The 21,039-nt window shown below is 40.9% G+C and overlaps 1 pseudogene; it reads left to right on the plus strand.

Annotated features, from left to right (window-relative positions):
* Positions 1 to 76: 76 nt before the first annotated feature.
* On the plus strand, positions 77 to 1,002 carry LOC102836281 (annotated as a pseudogene).
* The last annotated feature ends 20,037 nt before the right edge of the window (positions 1,003 to 21,039 follow it).

Below are 21,039 nucleotides of genomic sequence, written 5' to 3' on the forward strand. Positions count from 1 at the left end.
AGCTAATGAGCAAATATGACCACAGTTCTCCACCATGTTCTCAGCCTGACAAAGAGAGTCACTTGCTGTCACCTTAATGAAGCATTCAAAGAAGACATATGACGCTTTCCAAGATGAACTTGAGGATTATATACGAGTGCAGAAAGCCAGAGGCTTAAAACCAAAAACTTGTTTCAGAACAATGAGAGAGGACTATTTAGAAACTTTTGGGTACAAAGAAGAGGTTGATTCCAGACCCAGATACAGAATGTCTAATCAGGCACTCCCATCTGAAACTGTCCAGACTTACCCACGGTCATACAATATTCCACCAACATTGGAAACCGGTTACCTCAGCGGCTACCAGCTCATGACAGTAGACCAAGATTAGACTCTCCAGGCTACTGTCAACCCACCAGGGACGATTTCTTAGCAAAACCAGTAGCCTTGGAACTTATTCAGCAAGAATTGAATTGTGGCTCATACAGTGGAGAACCTGGAGGTTACAAGCTCTTCTCAGAAAACAGTACCAGTACCCATCAAGCCTGTTGTAAACAAAAGAGAAAAAGGCACCCTGAGGAAGGCAGAGAAAAACCGGAGCAAGAGCGGCCCAAACATAAGATGAAGAAATGTTACTAGGAAATGGATTTGGATAAACCCCAGAGTGTCCTGGGAAAGAAGGCAGAGGTGGAAACAGTCAGTGTCAGTACAGTAAAGCTTAAGAATTGTTGTTGTTGTTAAGTGCCATCGAGTCGGGTCCGACCCATAGCGACCCTGTACAGGGTTTCCGAGGGTGTAAATCTTTACGGGAGTAGAAAGCATCATCTTTCTCCCGCGGAGCGACTGGTAGTTTCGAACCGCTGACCTTAAGGTTCGCAGCTTAAGAATAGAAAGGAGAAAAAAAGCTGAGGAGATGTATCCTCTAAGAAAGAGGAACGTAAACGTAGAAAAGAGAAGAAGGATCAAGGCCAAGAAAGGACAGAGGAGAAAATGCTGTGGGACCAGTCTGTCCTTGGATTTTGAAACTCCTTAGTGGGTTCTCCTGAGATTGAAGTGAAAAAAATAGTTTGAGGTAGTTTGGTTTCATGAAGTTCACACTGATAACACTCTTCTTATATGAACAGGTTCTTTAACCTCTAACTAAGGCCAATGAAATGGATGGAGAGTAGTCACTATGCTTATTCTCCAACACAAAAATTACTTTTCATTACTTTATAAAAGCATAACATTTTTCTTATAGATAATATAATTTCCCTTAACGATAATGGCTCTGCTTTTTATTCATCAAATTGTTATGATAGTAATTATTTTTGGAGAGATCATTTGTTTAAAATTAGAGGATTAATAGACTTTGCAGAATCGTTTTCTTGGTTGGATTTGTTATGACTTTAGTGGGATACCTTTATGTTTGTTGGTTTCTCTAGAAGCAATTTAGAATATTTTCTTTGTTAGCTCTAACTTTAAGTGTATTTTGTAGGTTGGAAATTGGAAAGTTAAATACATTATAATAATAAGCTTAGATAAATATGGTTTTTAAAGTTTTCAAAGAGTTTTGATGAAAATCGGCTTAGATTCAGGAAATGTTTACAATAAAGTATTCTAATTTCCAAAAAAAATAAAAAAAGATAAATGTATCATTTGAATAAGAGCGCATCATCTATCCTTCTGCAGCATCTGTTGGAAACTATCTGTCAAAGTCCAAAAAGCCTATGGTCTACAGTAAACACCTTGGCCCGTTTGTCTATCAAATAAGATAAAAACCCAACTACAGACATGTTATTGAGAAGAACTGAAAGTGTTAGTATTGTTCCACTTGAACACAGAGCACACATACACACCTGATGGACTTTGGCACATGTTTCTTGGGTGATTTGAAAGGCTGCCTTTAGACCCTACACTCTAACTGGATATTATCACTCCAGGAAAGATTGTGAAGTAGCCCTTATGTCAAAAGCTATTACAAATATTGTTGCCTCTTTAGCCCATGTTGAGCTTCCAAGGAAGCTACTGCAAATTTACATGGGAAAATAGATGACCATATGTAGTGATTTCAGAGCTAACCAGCAAGAGAGAAAAAATTCTACCCATAATACTTTTAGCAGTGTGTGCATGGCTTTGAGAGGCCATGAAGGAAATCATTGGATTTAATGATGTGCATTTGCGTACAGAAACAAAGACCCATAAAATGTGTTTCAACTCACTTATCAGCAATGATATTTCCTTTACAGATCAGAGTCATAGAAGTCTAATAAAAAATTCAAATTGCTAAGTATTATTTATCTAGAGGAAAGTAATATTGTTTTGACCTTGAATAAGCTCTTAAAGTAATTAAACCCTCCCGTTTAGTCAAAAGCTATTTAGGGTCCATTTCTGTCTATCACCATATACTAATTTTCTATAATTATGTGCTATTACAAATGAAATGAAGAGATGGAGAAGAATTCAGTTCCTAGCTCTGCCACTTATTCATTCTTTGACCTTTTTAATAATAATAGAAATAATGATAGTTAATATTTATGATAGCTTACCAGGTCCCAAGCACTATGCAAAGCATTTAGCTTATACCTAGCTCATTTAATATTTGCAAAAAACCTTCAGGGAAGATGAACTATCATTATATTCTTTTTATAGTTGAGAAATAGGGGCTTACAAAGGCTCCTCAAAGGTTACATTTTGGTAAATGAGTTGGTTGAAGATCATTTTATTCATTGTGTATTCTGCTTTATCTTGGACTTAACTCCCTCATTTATAGTTATCATCCTCTCTAAGGTAACTAAGGAGCTCTGGTAGCATAGTGTTTACAAGACGGGCTGCTAACCTCAAGGTCAGCAGTTTGAAACTACCAGCCATTCCGCGGGAGAAAGATGAAGCTTTCTGCTCCCTTAAAGATTTACAGCCTCAGAAACCCAGTACAGGGTCACTATGAGTAGGAACTGACCCCACGGCACACTACCACCACTACCACTGCCAAGGTAACTGATGGGTTACCCTGGCTCTGCCCAAACTGAGTTTCCAGGTGTGAGAGTGAGTAGGACTAGCTCACAGGTGAGAGGCATGGAGCAAAGTGTGCCAGGAGCCAGGGTTGCAGGCCATGGAGAGCAAGACAGGAAGCAAGGGGAGCTTTGAGATGTAGTCCAAGAAGAGGACAGGGAGCAAGAACAGGACCTAAAGTGCAAGATAAGCAATAGAGAACCTGCAAGACTGAACAGGCAAATTTGGGATTCTGACTAGTGTCTGGGGAACTCAGGCAATGGGACCTTATTAGGTAAAGGATGCTGGTGGAGCAGAGGTACAAAGGATACTGAGCACGTTCCTGCCATCCAGGAAACAGAGGTAGCAGCCATATCTCTCTCCTGTGAACCTCACAAGGAGCATGTGAAATAGCCCATGTGCAAAGCACTTTGCAAATTCTAATGTGTGAGTTACTATGACAGAGGGTTTTCTGTATACATACAACATGCAGGGCATCCGTTTTATCTGTGTACATGTACTGCTCTCACAGCAGCCTGAGCTAAGGATTTCTGATCTAGGATACTACAGCAGGTTTGGAACTAGACAGAAGGTAAGATGATTATTCTGTCAAAGAAAGAGAGAAGATAATTTTTTCACATGTTCTGCAGAGAGACTATTCTCATGTATGCAATATAATGCAGTGTATGTAGTATGTTGATAGACTGGGATGCAGAATTAAAAATATACAGTAAAACCTGTGACAGTCACCAGAACAGATTTAATATAAGGTGGAAACCTGTCAAAGAGTTAAAACTCAGATATTTCCCACTAAAGTGAGCCAAAATTGGAGAACTTCCGAGATCAGGAAAAACAAGGCAGTTCCATTGAGTTCTGACAGTCACAGGTTTCCCCTATATATGTTGTTGTTTAGTGCCATTGAGTCGGTTCCAACCCATAGTGACCCTGTATAGGGTTTCCAAGAAGCAGCTGGTGGGTTTGATCTGCTGACCTTGTAGTTCAAACTGACCTTGCAGTCCAGTGCATTATTCTGCAGCGCCACACCAGGACACCCTGTATATAGCTGATTTCATTTTGTAACAGTTAATAGGAACTGGTTGGTGGCAGAGGGAACCTCCAGTGTTTGTGAGGGTTGCTGCTACTCTCCAGTGAAAAGACGTAACAGGAGAGCTTCACTCAAATGCAGAGTCGGGGAGGAGACCTTGGGAGAAACTCATTGTCACCCCCATTCTGTTGATGGATAGGAAGGCCACAGAGAGCACTATTGGGTTTCTCTTCCACTTCTGCATCTGAAATAAGCAGTGCTTCCCACTATAGCCATGGTGGACAATCCAGTAGGGTGGTCAGGTTTGTGGTTGATTTGGCAGCAGCAGCAGCAAGAAAAGAATGGGCAGAGGCACAACTGTTACCTGGCATGAAGGCCTGGCACACGTTTGAGGCAAAAATTTGAATACTTTTCAGTTTTGCCAACACCAGTAAGAAGCTGTGCAAAGACATTTTTCTGCTGGGAATGCCCTTGGCTCCCACCACATGTTATTTATTTCAGGCTGAATAGGAAACCTCTAGATCATATTCTGGGAAGAGGCGCATTCAAAGGACAAACATGAGAAACAGGTGAACCAAGCCTTTCTGTCTGTGGAGGAACCACTTAAACCAGAGTAAGCCTTACCTTACTTAATTCATAAGGATGAATGTTGTTGTTGTTAAGTGCCATTGAGTAGCTTCCAATTCACAGGGACTCGGTAGAGGGTGTTTCCAAGGAGTGGCTGGTGGATTGGAACCACTGACCTTGCCAAGGTTAGCAGTCCGGTGCTTATCCTACAGCACTGCACCAGGATAAGTATGATAAGCATTCATTAAAAGATTATGAAACAGAAAAATGGAGAACACTTTTCAGGATATAGGGAAAAAATGGTCAAAGAGTTAAAAATAATGATGTAAGAGCAGCTTAGGCCCTGAAAGTCATGATTAAACCGAGATAATTGAGGTTCTTAGAAAGGAGATGAGAGTGGCATTGAAGTGTGTTATCGAAGAAAACTTGTCTGAACTATGGGAGACCAGAGGGTGTATATAGAAATGGTTAATGCAGCATCTGTCTATATTAATGAAAATAAAAATCCAGATACATCCTGGTGATGTGTCTATCGAGTAATTTTCAAATACTTCCAAAGCATCCAGGGAGAAAACCAGGCAGCCTGTAGAGGAGGGAAATAATTTCCCACAGCCTCGCTACAATATGATCGTTTAGAAGAGTGTATGTTAGAGGGATAGGTGAAACAGAGATTCTGATGTAATAATGTTATTACAGCAAAATTGTAATATATATATATATATTTTATATAATATGTATATTATATATATAAACATATATATTGTTGTTAATTGCTGACTCATAGTGACTCTGTATAGGGTTTAAAAGGAATGGCTGGTGAATTTGAACCGCCAACCTTGTGGTTGATCAGTTCAAACTGACCTTGTGGTCGAGTGGTCGAGTGCTTATCCTACAGTCCCACACCAGGACTCCCATCAGTATATATGTACATGTATATAAAAAAAAATCAAACTTGTTATACTTGTTGCTTACTGGATTCCTACTCTTAGTGACCATGTAGTACTGAGTAGAACTGTCCAAGGCTGTCATCTTTACAGAAGCAGACTGCAGCATCTTTTCTCCATGGTTACCAACTGAGCACTTAATCACTACATTGTCAGTAGTTTTTACATATGTACGGCACTGCAGGATAATGCACTGGACCACAAGGTCAGCAGTTCAAACTCACCAGCCACTCTCCAGAAACCCTTACAGGGTTACTGTGAGACAGAACCAATTTGATGGCACTTCACAACAACATATATATATATATATGCTCTTGTCTAGCATTGTAGAAAAAACACTGGACTGGTAACCACAAGGTGAGCAGTATAAACCAGTTAACTGCTCTTGGAAACACTATTCAGTAGTTGCAACTGACTTGATGTTACATGTGTGCATATGTATGTAAGTATGTTGTAAAGTGCATTCGATTTGGTTACAACTCATAGGGTTTTCTGGAGTGGCTGTTGGGTTTGAGCTACAGACCTTGTGGTTAATAGTTCTCCCCCACCCCCAACACACACACACACACACACACACACATGCACACACAAGAGTAAGTAAAAAAAAAAAAATTATTGCTACAAAATCATAGAAACCTTTATTAAACAAAAATTAAAACATGAAGCTATTGTTTTTAGGTCCTAGTGTGGCGCTGTAAGATAAACACTTACACAAGTCTAGCTGTTCAAACCCATCAGCTGTTCCTTGGAAACTCTATACAGGGTTGTTATGACTTGGAATCAATTTGATTGCTCTTAAAATCAACAAGAGGTCTATATAGTTCTGAAGGTTGTATTTTCATATCTCAAAACTTTCCCTGAAGAATTCTAATCTCTTTGACTTCTACTATGTCAAAGAATACTTTTGGCATCAACAAGAGACTCAAATAGTGTTTCATTTCAATGTTTTTGAGTTTGGGGAACAACAAAAAAAAAAGTCTAAAGGGCAAGATTAGGGTTGAATGGAGGATATGGTAAGATTTCCCAACATAATTCTCCTAAGACAACCCTTGATATCCTTGAAGAATGAGCAGGTGTAATGTGCAGAGAAAAATAAAAAATCCTGAATTCAACTTCCTGGCTTTTTTTTTACCACCTGTGCAGATTTCAATTTTATTCATCCCTTTTCATAATTGTTGTTATGATGTGCTGTGGAGTTGATTCTGACTTATAACGACACTGTACAGGGTTTCCGAGGCTGTAAATCTTTACAGGAGCAGAAAGCCTCATCTTTCTCCCACGGAACAGCTGGTTTTGAACTGCTGACCTTGTGGTTCACAGCCCGATTTGTAACCAATACGCTACCAGAGTTTCCATTAATCATCCTATGCCCTTTGAGAAAAATCTATCAATATTATCCTTTTGGCATCCAAAAAAACAATCAACATAATCTCTCTCTCCCAGAATTCTACTCACCCAGTAGTTCCTCATAGGTGCCACTGTTTTGATTGGGCTTTTTTTTTGAAAGGTACCCTAATGAGAGGCTAAGGCAAATTTATTACTGAGAGAACTTGTCTGAAGCCATCCCCTAATCACAGAGATGTGTTCAAACATGTTTTATTTGGAATAAATGCTGGAGGATAAGCACTGGACTGCTAACTATAAGGTCAATAGTTCAAACCCAGCAGACGTTCCTTGGGAATCCTATATAGGGCTGCTATGAGTCACAACTGATTCAAGGGCACTTAACAACAACAGCAAGATATGAATTAAGGAGCTCTCATATTTTAGTGAGTTACAGGTTTGGCTGCTAACTGCAAGGTCAGGAGTTCAAATCTACCAGTCATTCTATGGAGAAAGATGAGGTTTTCTCCTCCCTTAAAGATTTACAGCCTTGGAAACCCTATACAGGGTCACTCTGAGTTGAAACTAGCTCCACGGCACACCACCACCACGACCATCTATGAAGCCGAACCCTAGTAGTGATACTTTTTTTAAAAACAATGTAACACAATTTATATTTCACAGTGTCTATGAGTCAGAGGTCTGGGCACAGTATAGCTGGTTCTAGGATTCACATCATAGAGGCATGTTGTTGTTGTTAAGTGCTGTCGAGCCAGTTCCAACTCATACCGACCCTTTACAGGGTTTTTGAGGAGTAGCAGGTGGGTTTGAACTGCAGATTTTGTGATTCACAGTCCAGTGCTAATCCTACAGTGCCACACCAGGAGTTCATGGTGTCCACAAAATCAGTTGGGCTGTTTGTTGGGAGGTGGTGGCAAGAGTCCATTATTTTAAAATGAGATATCTTTAAGAGGGATGTCTAAGATGCCACAAAAATATTAATATAAAAATTTGTATGAAACCCTTCCATGGAGAAGGACATCATGCTTGATAAAGTGGAGGGTTGACGAAAAACACAAAGACTCTGAACAAGATGTTTTGATACAATGACAGCAGCAATGGACTCAAATGTAACAACAATTGTGAGGATGGTGCAGGCCCAGGAAGTGTTTCATTCTGTTTCACATAGGGTCACTATGAGTCAGAACCATCCTGAAGGCACTGAACACCAACGTTAAAGTCAGTGGATGAAACCTTTTTATGATTCAGCACTCTTTATTCAGTTTCTTGAAACCCAAATATTCATGGTGAGGGTGTCCAGTTTTGGTTACCTGTCCTCATGGGAAATACCTGAGTATTTTACCAGGCTTCCTTTGTGACTCAGACAACAGCTTTTCCAGAGAGAAATTGGACCCAGGGTCTGATGCATTCATTGATGAGTCCTGTCTCTGGTCCTTGGACTTTAACCTACAGTTCTACTGTGGATCCCATGGGCATCTAGCAACAAAATATGCTAGGCATAATGATCTGGTAGTCAGGTTTTCTCTGTGGTGCCAAATCAGGAGGTATGGTAGAAAACTTTAAAGTGTTGGAATCAGATATAGAATAGAAAAACTCCTAAAAGTTGATACTGTGTGTAAGACGACAGGGTCCAATTCACTTGCAGGTGTAGTAGAATACTTGCTGGCTCACCCTTGAATACTTTAGCAAAACTAAGTTTGAGAAATGGGGATGACCAGTACTTAGGGAAATAGGAAATTCAAGAGTTTGCCTAAGAAACAATTTTTTTCTTATTGCAAAGTAGAATTCAAGTTCATTATTTCCACGTAATTATTATTAGAAGCTCAAAGAGCTTTAGTCGTATTCTTGTACAAATAAATTTTAATTTTTTCAGAGGTGGTGGAGTCCTGGTGGTGTTGTGAAGTAGGATAAGCACAGGACTGCTAACAGTAAAGTTGGTGGTTTAAACCCACCAGCCACTCCTCAGAAACCCTGTATAGGGTATCTATGAGTTGGAACCAACTCAGTGGCACTTAACAACAGAAATCATCAGCCATGAAATCTAACTCAGTTATACCACATTCCCCTCTGATTTCCATATTAGTATAATTTATTCTTTCTTAATTTTTTACTCCATTCTTTTAGACTTAGCATGGATTAAGTGAGTCTAGTTTTTTTTATTTACTAGAACATTGTTTATAAATTTATTCATAGCCACCATTCTTTTTAAATGACACCTCAAGTCTTTTATAGGTGTCTGTATCGAAAGCAAGGAACCCTGAAGGTGCTGTAGGACAGGCAAGGTTGACAGTTCAGACCCACCAGCTTCTCTTTGGGAGAAAGAGGAGGATTTCTGCTCCCATAGAGATTTACAGTTTCAGAAACACTACACAGGGTTTCTCATAGGGTTGAGGTGAGTTGGAATTCACTAGATGGCAGTGAATGGGTGTCTAAAGCAGGAGTCCCTGGCGATTCAGTGGGTTACATGTTGGGCTGTTAACTCAAAGGTCAGTGATTCAGACCCACAGCCCCTCCTCTGGAGAAAGATGTGGCAGTCTGCTTCTATAAGATTGCCGCCTCAGAAACCCTATGGAGCAGTTCTACTCTGTCTTATAGGGTCACCCTGAGTCTGCATCAACTTGATGGGAATTGAGTATATAAAGCTTGCAGCTGAGCAGAACTGTTACCTAGACAGAAACAAAGTCAGATTTATGATTGAGGAGACTTAGTAGAAGAGTAACATTATGAGTCATTCCATTCCTGAACAAGTCTCCCTGCCCAGAATGCCCTGGGTCCATCTTGCTCTGAAGCCCAATCTAGTGTTTGATCCTCTAGGACAAATTGTTCTAAGAGGCCTGTCTAAAAGGCTTGCTAGTTTTCCACTCACTGTAGCGTAGTGGTTACGAATCGGGCTGCGAACCGGAAGGTCAGCAGTTCGAAACTACCAGCCGCTCCGCGGGAGAAAGATGAGGCGATCTGCTCCCGTAAAGATTTACAGCCTCGGAAACCCTATTCAGGGTCGCTATGGGTTGAAACCGACTCGACGGCACTTAATAACAACAACAATAGAGAGTGTGGTGCTGTGGGTTAATGCACTAGACTGCACAGTGGATTTGAACTGCAAGGTTGGTGGTTCAAGCTTACTAGTCGCTCCTTGGAAATGCTGTAGAGGTTTGCTCTGGGTCGGAACCAACTTTGAGAGCACTTAACAACGACAACAACAACATAGAACAGATACAAGCAGACAATTTTGGTGTTTGTACTGCAAATCACGGTTACTCTGCTCATTCTGGTGCTTGTAGGATTTTTACCCGTGGCTTCATTGTTGTACACACATATTGAAACACCTTTAAATAACCTAAAATTGATCCCTGATTTGGGCTGTTAGGACTAGAAAAAGTATGTACTATATCTTTGTTCTGGGAAACAAGTTTCAGGAAGCATTGTTGTTGTTGTCAAGTGCTGTTGAGTTGGTTCGGACCCATAGTGACCCTGTATAGGGTATTTGAGGAGTGGCTGGTGAGCTTGAACAGCCGACCCTGCAGTGCAAACGATTTTGCAGTCTTGCGCTTGATCCACAGCCTCATGCTGAATTTGACCTTGGGGATTTCCTGGGAGTTTCTTGGCCTAGCTCTAAATGTATCTGAGACTAAGCACAGTCCTGCTGTTTGCCCTCTACTGCCTTTTGTATTCAGAGCACATTTAATTCTCAGTTTGAATAAGGCTGTGGCTTGTATTACTTTGCCTGTGGCTTAATCCACTTTGTGAGTTACCAATGGCAAATTTTAGATCACTTTTCTTGAACATAAATGCGTACTAGGAAATGCAGACTCATTTCTATACTAGGATAAAGTCAGCAGAACAATTGACTGCCGCAAAGGCTCTGTGTGTTTCAAAGCCAAATAAAAGTACCTTTGTATTTTCCATTTTATTACCAGCATCATTATTAAGTGAATAATTTTTCCATACCTGTCTTATTATTAGGAGCTCTGGTGCTACAGTGGGTTCAGCTTTGGGTTGCTTATTGAGCTCAACCACACCAGCCATTCTGTGGAAGGGGATGAACCTGGTTGTTCTGGTAAAAATCTACAGTCTTGGAAGCCTAAGGAGCACCTGTATTCTTTCCTACAGTATTGCTATGAGTCAGAATCAACTTTATGGCAGTGGGTTTTTGGTTTTGGATTACTGTTACTTAATAGATTAAGTGTAAGGGTATGAAACATACTTACACTTCTAAAAGATTTTAAATAACAGGTTCATAATTTAGTATCTGTATAATTTTCTCACATAAAAGCAGATTTGTTAATTTTCAATGTTACTAGGTTGTAAGAAAGAGCTTTAGTAGTGTAGTGGGTTAGAGTTGGGCTGCTAACAGCAAGGTCAGCAGTTAAAATCTACCCGCCACTCTGTGGGAGAAATATAAAACTTTCGGCTCCAGTAAAGATTTATAGCCTTGGAAGCTCTATGCAGGGTTACTGAGTCTAAAATGACTCCACGGCACATAACCAACATCACCAACAGGATGTCAGAATAGATACATTTGTCTTGGAAGAAGTACAGCCAGAATGCTCCTTAGGAGCAAGGATGGTGAGTCTTTGCCTTTTGTACTTTGGATATATTGTCAGGAAGGACCAGTCCCTGGAGAATGACATCATGCTTGGTACAGCAGAGGGTCTTTGAAAAAGAGGAAGACTCCCAATGAGATGGAATGATACAATGGCACCAACAATGGTCTCATGCGTAACAAGTTATGAGGATAAAGCTGACTGCACAGTGATTCATTTCATTAAGCAGAAGGTGGCTATGAGTCAGAAACAACTCTCTATTAACAACAATTATGTAAGAACATGTAATTTTGTCATCAATATATATGTTGTTAAGTGCCTTCTAGTTGGTTCCAATTCATAGTGACCTAGCATAGGGTTTCTGAGATGCAGCTGGTGGGATTGAACCAGGAATCTTGCAGTTAGCAATGTAATGCTTATCCTATAGCATCACACCAGGACTCCACTACATATGTGGTGGTTGATTTTATGCGGTGGAGTCGGTTCTAACTCATTGTGACCCTGTATAGGGTTTCCAAGGCTTTAAATCTTCACTGGAGCAGAAAGCTTCATCTTTCTCTCTCCGAGCTGCTAGAGGGCTCAAACCATGAGCATGGGGTTCAAACTCCAGTGCTTATCATAAGAAGCCACCACTCTCCAGTATATATATGTGTTTTGTTAAGTGCCATTGAGTCGATTTTCAACTTATAGTGACCCTGTGCAGGCTTTCTGAGGAGCAATGCGTAGATATGAACCACCGACCTTTTGGTTAACAGAAGAGTGCTTATCCCACAGTGCCAAACCAGGATATAAAATATAAATCTTTGAAATATCACCTGGTTGAATTCTGCTACATTAATGCCCAAAGAGACTTGATGTATCCTGATTCCATAACCCTTTGTCAGTATTTCATGCCACTAAAAGATCTGCTAAAAGGAAGAAAAGTAGTTTTAGGTCAGTGGATTTCAAAATCATTCATTTGATAATTCTTCCTTTCATTCCATGGTAGAAAGAAAATATATTAAAATTGTATATGTATGTGTGCATACAGAGGCACACACACACATATGTTGTTAAGTACTCTCAAGTCAATTCCAACTCTTTGCAACCCTGTATGCGGTCTCATCACTGACCTTGTGGTTAGCATTCCATTGCTTACATAACACTTCCACACCAGGATGCTATGTTTTTGTGGTTGTTAGGTGCCATCAAATCGATACTGACTCATAGCCCTTATGCACAACAGAATGAAGCACTTAGCGGTACTACGCCAACCTCACTATTGTTGCTACTCTTGAGCCCATTGCTCCTTCCACTGTGCCAGTCCATCTCATTGAGAGTCGTCCTCTTTTTCGCTGACCCTCCACTTTACCTAGCAAGATGTCCTTCTCCAGGGACTGGTCCCTTCTGATAAAATGTGTGTAGTATGAGAGATAAAGTCTGGTCATCCTAGCTTCTAAGGAGCATTCTGGCTGTAATTCTTCCAACACAGAACGGTGAGTTCTTATGGCAGTCTATGGTATGTTTAATATTCTCCTTTCACAGCATAACTCAAATGCTTCAATTCTTCCTGGTCTTCTTTATTCATTGTTCAACTTTCACATGCATATGATGAGCTTATTGGAAATACCGTGGTTTGGGTCAGGCACATCTTAGTACTCAAACCAACATCTTTGCTCATTGTTGTTGTTAGGTGCCATTGAGTTTGTACCGACTCATAGCGACACTATGCACAGCAGAACAAAACACTGCCTGATCCTGGGCCAACCTCACTATTGTTGCCACGCTTGAATCCATCGATGCTGCCACTTTGCCAATCCATCTCACTGGGGTCTTCCTCTTTTTCTCTGACCCTCCATCCTACCAAACATGATATCCTTCTCCAGTGACTGGTCCCTCCTGACAATACGTCTGAAGTATGAGAGACAAAGCTTGGCCCTCTTGGACTCCAAGGAGCATTCTGGCTGCACTTCTTCCAACACAGATCTGTTGGTTCTTTTGGCAGTCCATGGTACTTTCAATGTTCTCCAGGTTCATAGAATCCTTCAAATCCTTGAAATCTTCAATGGAGCAGAAATACTCATCTGTCTCCTGTAAAGTGTCTGATGGGGTCAAACCACAGACCTTGTGGTTCACAGCCTAGTACTTATCATATAGAGTCACCATGCTCCCAGTATATGTATGTATGTATGTATAAAATCTTCTAAGGGATAATGAATCCTTTTTGGGCTTCTGACTTATATGAAAGTACTTGTCAGGGCAAAAGTAGACTTATATGTGGAAAGTAAGGGAAATAAAATATAATGCAGGAAGATGAGGTGGAATCTGAGAAGGTAAGGGAATGATTTTAGAGTGCTGAGGGAGAGGTGAGATGGGTTTGCATGTATAGGAGATACTGTGTTGGATCCTTTTTGACATTTAAAAAAATTGTATTTAATGTTTTATTATGAATTATGTGATCGTTTACATGGGAGAACATTAGCTTTGCATTCATCCTATCGTATACCATTTCATTGCCATGATTATAATCCCCTCCATGCATCATCAACCAACCAAAGGGTATACCCCGCAAGCCTGCCCCTTGGTTGTCAGCACAAAGCCCCTCTCCCTCTCTGGGTCTAGAGTCCCCAGCCGCTCCATCTTTCCATTTCATCAGCTCTGCCTCTATCTCTAGTGTCACTGTTTCTCTGAGTGGGGTCCCAGGGACCTCCGCTCCTGGACTGCAAAGTCAACCGCTACCCTCATTTTGCTACAAAATGTCTACCTTTACATTTCCAACTGTCACAGTCAGTCCTGGTAGCAATTATTTATTATTGTGCCACATGAGTGCCATCCCCATCTCCTTTCATCAGCCCTGCCCAGACAGATTGGATACTGCTCAGTGGAGATTCTACCTTCCTCCACGCCCTCTGGATCTAGGCTCCCTCTTAAAAGCTTGTAAACCAGTCACTTTTTGCCTTTGTATTCCTTCCTCTCCGCCCCCACCCCCCATTTTGGGTAGCCAATGTCCAATTTGCCTATGCCCCCTACGCTGTGTATCGAGGAGGTAGGAATGATCCTCACTTTAAAGATTTGTTCTCTCTTTTGAGCTACTGCATCCATAGATGTACGTCAAGTTCATCAAATTGTATCAGATTACTCTTTTTTCTTCTTCTACTTGAGTTGTGATCATCCAATCATTGAAGCCAGGTCAAGTGGGTATTATCTGCAAGTGTGGGTGTTCTTGTGCACATCCCCTCACTTCTTATCAGCTGGATGCTTCACTCTCCACTCTAGTCCTTTATGGCTATGTCACTGACTCTGGGCCCAGGAGTCCCCAGGTCTTGCCACACTGCTGGCCAACCAGGTCTCTACTTAGTTTCACAGGAGTCTATCAGCTCACAGCTTCATGGCTGTTTTTCCCTCACTTCCTCTTATCAGTGACCAATGTGGTCACCAGTCAGACCACATGTCTACTCGTGTATTCTCCTCGAGTCTTAGTTTTGGACGGGGGTTTGCCCCGAGGGGACCCAACCACTTATCTTGATGTCTCCTGGGTGAGCAACTTGCTTGTTCTTGTAGTTGTCAGTCAGACTGCTGTTATTGTTTTTTATTTTTCCTGTCGGTCTTTCTTTCAAGAAGTGTCTTCTGTTGTTATAGCTGCTCCAGAGTGGTCTACTTGTCCTTTCCAGTGGAGATTTTCCACCTCAGAAGATTCTGGATGGGGTTCAGGATTCCACCTATGGTCTTATGCAATGCAGAGGCTCCATGGGAAGCCTCCTTTACTGGGCACGTTATAGCCCCATTTTAGGTATTTCCAACTCTTTGACATTCTTGTAGAAACACATTAAGGATTGGATTTCTCTAGTTTTAGCTTCTGGGCAGTGTGTCTTTGAATGCACAAAAATTGAATGTAGATGCTGGAGAGTGGTGATATAATGTTAGCCACAAGAGACATGTTCTTCTGCTCTCATGGAATTACTCCCTAATAGGGGAGGTGGCAAGAGAGCAGTGATGGTTCAGTGTAAATTTCCCACATTCTAGTCAATGGTCCTCAAACACCTGTCTATCAGTGGAGACATGAGTACTGCAGTGATACTGAACAAATTTCAGGGGAAACATCTAGATTAAGAGTAATTAGAATGACTTGGTTACCCACTTCTGAAAATCAGTCAGTGAAAACCCTGTGGGTCACAATTATCTGATACCATTGTGCATGGGGTCTATAGCATTTAGTAATAACAACAGAGGAACTGGCACCATCTAATAACCACTAAAATCTCATCCTGTGAGTCGTTCAACAACTATGTTTTGAGCACCAACCACGTGCCTGCACTGTTTTAGGTTCTTGTAGAACCTAATGGAGGGTCCATGATTCCAATTTCACAGGTGCTTAATGGAACAAAGATGTGGCAGTGTGCTTCCATAAAGATTTACAGTCCTGTAGATCAAATGGGGGCACTTCTACTCTGTCCTACAGAGTTGCTTTGAGTCACTGGACAACAATAGGGATTGGGTGATAGTTTTCTATGTGCTAATCTATGTGCAAATTATTGAATGATGCAGAAAGCATCAAAGGACAATGGAAGCAATACACAGAGTCACTGTACCAAAAAAAGTGGTTGATGTTCAACCGTTTCAAGGGGTAGCATATGATCAAGAGCCAATGATAGAGAAGGAGAAAATCCAAGGTGCGTTGAAGGAATTGGCAAAGAACAAGGCACCAGGAATTAGACTAAAAATTGAAATCTTTCAAGAAAGTGAGGTGGCACAGGAGGCACTCACTCATCTATGCCAAGAAATTTGGAAGACAACTATCTGGCCAACTGATTGGAAGAGATCCGTATTTGTGCCCATTCCAAAGAGAGGTGACCCAATGGAATGTGGAAATCATCACACAATATCTTTGATATCCCATGCGAGTAAAGTTTTACTAAAGGTAAACTTTACAGAAATGGTTGCAAGCATACATTAACAGAGAACTTCCAGAGGTTCAAGCCAGATTCAGAAGAGGCCGTGGAATGAGGGATATGATTGCTGATGTCTGATGGATCTTGGCTGAAAGCAGAGAATTCCAGAAAGATGTTAACCTGTGCTGTATTGACTACACAAAGGCTTTCAATTGTGTGGATCATGACAACCTATGGACAGCATTGTGAAGTATGAGTATTCTAGAACTCTTAATTGTGGTCATGAGGAATCTGTACCTGGACCAAGAGGCAGTTGTTCGAACAGAACATGGAAACACTGAATGGTTTAAAATTAAGAAAGGTGTGTGACAGGGTTGTATTCTTCCACCATATTTATTCAACAATCTGTATGCTGAGCAAATAATCTGAGCAGCTGGGTTATATGACGAAAAACGTGGTGTCAGGATTGGAGGAAGACTCATTAATAATCTGTGATAAGCAGATGATACAACCTTGCTTACTGAAAGTTAAGAGGACTTAAAATATTTTACTGATGAAGATCAAAAAGCACAGCCTTCGGTATGGATTGCATTTCGATAACAATAAAACCAAAATCCTCACCACTGGACCAATAAACAACATTCTTATCAATGGAGAAAAGATTGAAGTTGTCAAGGACTTCATTCTTTTTCTCTATCAACTATCAGCACTCATGGAAGCAGCAGTCAAGAGATCAGATGACATATTGCATTAGGCAAATCTGCTGCACAAGACCTTTAAAAAGTGTTCAAGAACAAAAATATCTGCTTGAAGACTAAGGTGAGCCTGACCCAAGCCATGGTATTTTCAATAACCTCATATGCATGCGAAAGCTGGACAGTGAATAAGGAAGACCATAGAAGAATTGAAGCATTTGAATCATGGTGTTGGAGGTGAATATCGTAAGTGCCAGGGACTGCCAAAAGAACCAAGAGATCTGTGTTAGAAGAAGTGCAGCCAGAATGTTCCTTGGAGGCTAGCATGGCCAGACTTCGTCTCTCATATTTCTGACATATTGTCAGGAGGGACCAGTCTCTGGAAAAGAATATCATGTGTGGTTGGGTCAGAGAAAAAAAGGAAGACCCCCAATGAGATGGACTGGCCAAGTGGCAGCATCAATAGGCTCAAGCATAGCAACAATAGTGAGGTTGGCCCAGGATCAGGCAGTATTTCATTCTGCTGTGCATAAGGTGGCTTTGAGTTGGTACCGACTCAATGGCCCCTAACAAAATAGCAATCTAACCAAAAACTACATTTCCCAGAATTTCCTTCTTGTGGGGTTCCAGGTTAGGTTTGACCATGACATAAATCTGCATACAGTCTGGAGGTGGAAGCAAAACTAGCCATTTGGCCCTAGAGCTCTACAATAGGCCCCACCCACTGCTGCAGCTGTAGTGTTGATCTGCTTGTTTGTTTTCTTGATATGCTCGTGGCAGGATCAGATGCTCAGCTCCTTTGAGTCCTGGTAGATTACCTCCTTCTGCTTCTCTGATGCCTGGGCCAAGTGGGGAACAGTGCTAGCATATTATGCAGTTGTTGGAATTTGTGAGAGCCAGCTGTATGTTCCAGTTTGTCCCAGGGTTTCAGTTGTCCTTGTGGGTTCAAGTTTGTTCCCCCTCTAGGCTACATCCGAGTTTCTTTCCAGACTGCTAGAATGGGTGACATATAGCAACTTCAGACTCCATACTGGGTGACTGGCAGCTTGCACAGCACTTCCTGTCTGCTACAATTGCGTAATGAGTAAGCCCTCTGATAGAAGGGGCATTCAAAACAGTTCGTGGACAAATGGACTTTTTCCATGAACATTTTGAAGCCCCGTTGTACATCTTTTATTCTCTAGATCTTACAATATTTTTGCTTTTCTGATTGAATCCTCACACATACACTATCCTTGCAGAGTTTAATTGTAGACAGACAGTAAAACAAACAAAAATGTAATAAATAAGTAAATTATAAAGTATATTGAAAATTATACTTCCACAGAGTTGATTATGACTCATATGGACCCTATACAGGATTTTTTAAACTAAATCTTGACAGGAGCAGACAGCATCATCTTTCTCCCATGGAGAAGCTGATGGACTTGAGCTTATCTTGCAGTTAGCAGCCCAACGCCTAACTCACAGCATCATCAAGGCTCCTTTCTAAAGTGAGAGGTACTATGAAAACAAAACAAGAAAGAGAGAGAAAGAGGGAGAGTGAATTAAAGGATGAAGGGGAACTAGAGTGTAGCGTCCACTGCTTATCCAGCAGTTTTGTGTATGTCCTGGGGTGGCTTGTACGTTGCTGTGATGCTGGAAGCTATGCCTCAGATATTTCAAATGCCATCAGGGTCACCCATCCTGGACAGATTTCAGTGACGCTTCCAGATGAGCCCCTCAGGTTAGAAGGCACTCAACATACCAATGGGGAAGAGCTGTCTTCTCAAAGTAGTTGTTATTGTTGTTGTGTGCCGTGGAGTCAGTTCTGACTCATAGTGACCCTGTACAGGGTTTCCAAGTCTGTAAATCTTTACAGGAGCAGAAAGCCTCATCTTTCTCCTACGGAACAGCTGGTAGTTTCGAACTGCTGACCTTGAGGTTCGCAGCCTGATTTGTAACCACTACGCTACAAGAGAGTCAACATTAATGATGTGCATAGAATAAAGATTCAAGCACTTCCATTTGCTGATATGACATGGCTCAAAATTAGAATACCTGCAAATGTGGAATGTTTGAAGCATGACTTTGGGATATTTGAAAGATGTAAAAAACTAAACAGTATGCATAAAGACTGATATGTTAGACATTAGTGAGCTGAAATGGACTGGTGTTGCCCATTTTGAAACAGACAATGGTGGGAATGACGAATTGAAGAGGAGTGGTGTCATATGCATCATCAAAAAGAACATTTCAAAATCTATCTTGAAGTATAATGCTGTCAGTGATAGGATAGTGGCCATACCCTTACAAAGAAGGCCATTTTATAGACTGGTATTCAAATGAACGTACCATTCACTAAAGCTAAAGACGAAGAAATTGAAGAGTTTTATGATTTTTTATAATTGATCAACTATGCACTCAAGAGGCTCGTAATTACTGGTGATTGGAATGCTAAAGTTGAGAACAAAGAAGGATCAACAGTAGGAAAATACAGCCTTGGTGATAGAAACTATGCCAGAGATCACATGACAGAAGTTCAGTAAAAGATACCTTTTTTTTTCTGCAACATAAATGGTTACTATACAATGAGGAGAAGGAGCTCTGGTGGCTCTGTGGGACACAAAATTGATGGTTCAAGCCTACCAGCCTCTCTGAGGGAGAAAGATAAGGCTTTCTGCTTATGCAAAGAGTTCAAGCCTTGGAAAGTCTATCCAGGGTCTATATGAGTCAGACTGGCTTGATGACACTTAACAGCAACAGCTAATCACAAGGTTGGCAATTCAAATCAACCATCCTCTTTGAGGGAAGACAGCTGAGGGTTTCTTATCTCATAAAGATTTATAGTCTTGGAAGCCCTATACAGGGCCCCTATGAGTTGGAATAGATTCAATGGTAGTGGGTTTGGTTTTTTGGTTTTATACGATGTGGAAGGAGTCCACATTTATACAATGCGGAAGGAGGCACAGTGGGTTAAGCATTGCACTGATAACTGCAGGGTTGGCAGTGTAAACTTAGCAGTTGCTCTTCAGAATTGAGATGAAGCAGTTTGTGTCTCAAAAGATTTATGAATTTGGAAACCTTATGGAGCAGTTCTACCTGTCCTATACAGTCACTATGGGTCCAAATCAATTTAATGGCAGTGGGTTTGATTTTGGTTTTGCTATACAATGTGGACCTCATTGAATTTAATACAAAAGAATCAAATCAACTACATCTGTGGAAAGAGATGACGGAGAAACTCAATATCATTAGTGAGAACAAGACCAGGGGCTGACTGAAGAACAGACTATCCATTGCTCATAAGCAAGTTCAAATTGAAGCTGAAGAAAATGAAAAAAAGTCAATGGGAGCCAAAGTACAACTTGAATATCTCATGCCTGAATTTAGAGACCATCTCAAGAATAGATTTGACACATTGAACACTAATTACTAAAAATCATCAAGTTGTGGGATGTCATCAAGGACATCCATCATCATGAAGAAAGTAAAAGGTCATTAAAAATCCAGGAAGAAGGAGAAGACAAACATGATGTCAGAAAAGACTAAAACTTACTCTTGAACATAGAGTGACTAAAGAAAATGGAAGAAATGTACTAAAAGAGTTGAGCAGAAAATACTAAAGGGTTGCTCCAGAAGACAAGGAGTCCTCATGTAGGTAAGCAATGGACTGCTAGCCATAATGAGGTCCACATTGTATAGCAAAACCACCAGTTGCTCCTCAGAAACTCTGTACAGGATCACTGTGAGTCAGAATCAACTCAATGGTACTTAACAATAATAACCAGAAGACAAAGTAAAGTATTATAATGGAATGTGCAAAGATGTAGTTAGACACCCAGAAGAGAAGAGCATGCTCAGCATTTCTCAAGCAGAAAGAATTGAAGAAAAAGTTCAATCCTCAAATCGAAATATTGAGGGATTTTATTGGCAAAATATTGAACAACATTCAGGAAGCATCAAAAGACTATGCTATGTACGTGACTAACCAAGGGGCAGGAGTTCTAGTCTGTGTTACAGGTCAAAAGCTCTCCAGTCTAGATTCCAGCCTGACTAATTCGACCCTATAGCGAGCGGACAGCCACTTCTCCATCTTTGGAG

This window comes from Chrysochloris asiatica, unplaced genomic scaffold, assembly GCF_000296735.1.
Source record: "Chrysochloris asiatica unplaced genomic scaffold, ChrAsi1.0 scaffold00030, whole genome shotgun sequence".
Classification (NCBI taxonomy): Eukaryota; Metazoa; Chordata; class Mammalia; order Afrosoricida; family Chrysochloridae; genus Chrysochloris; species Chrysochloris asiatica.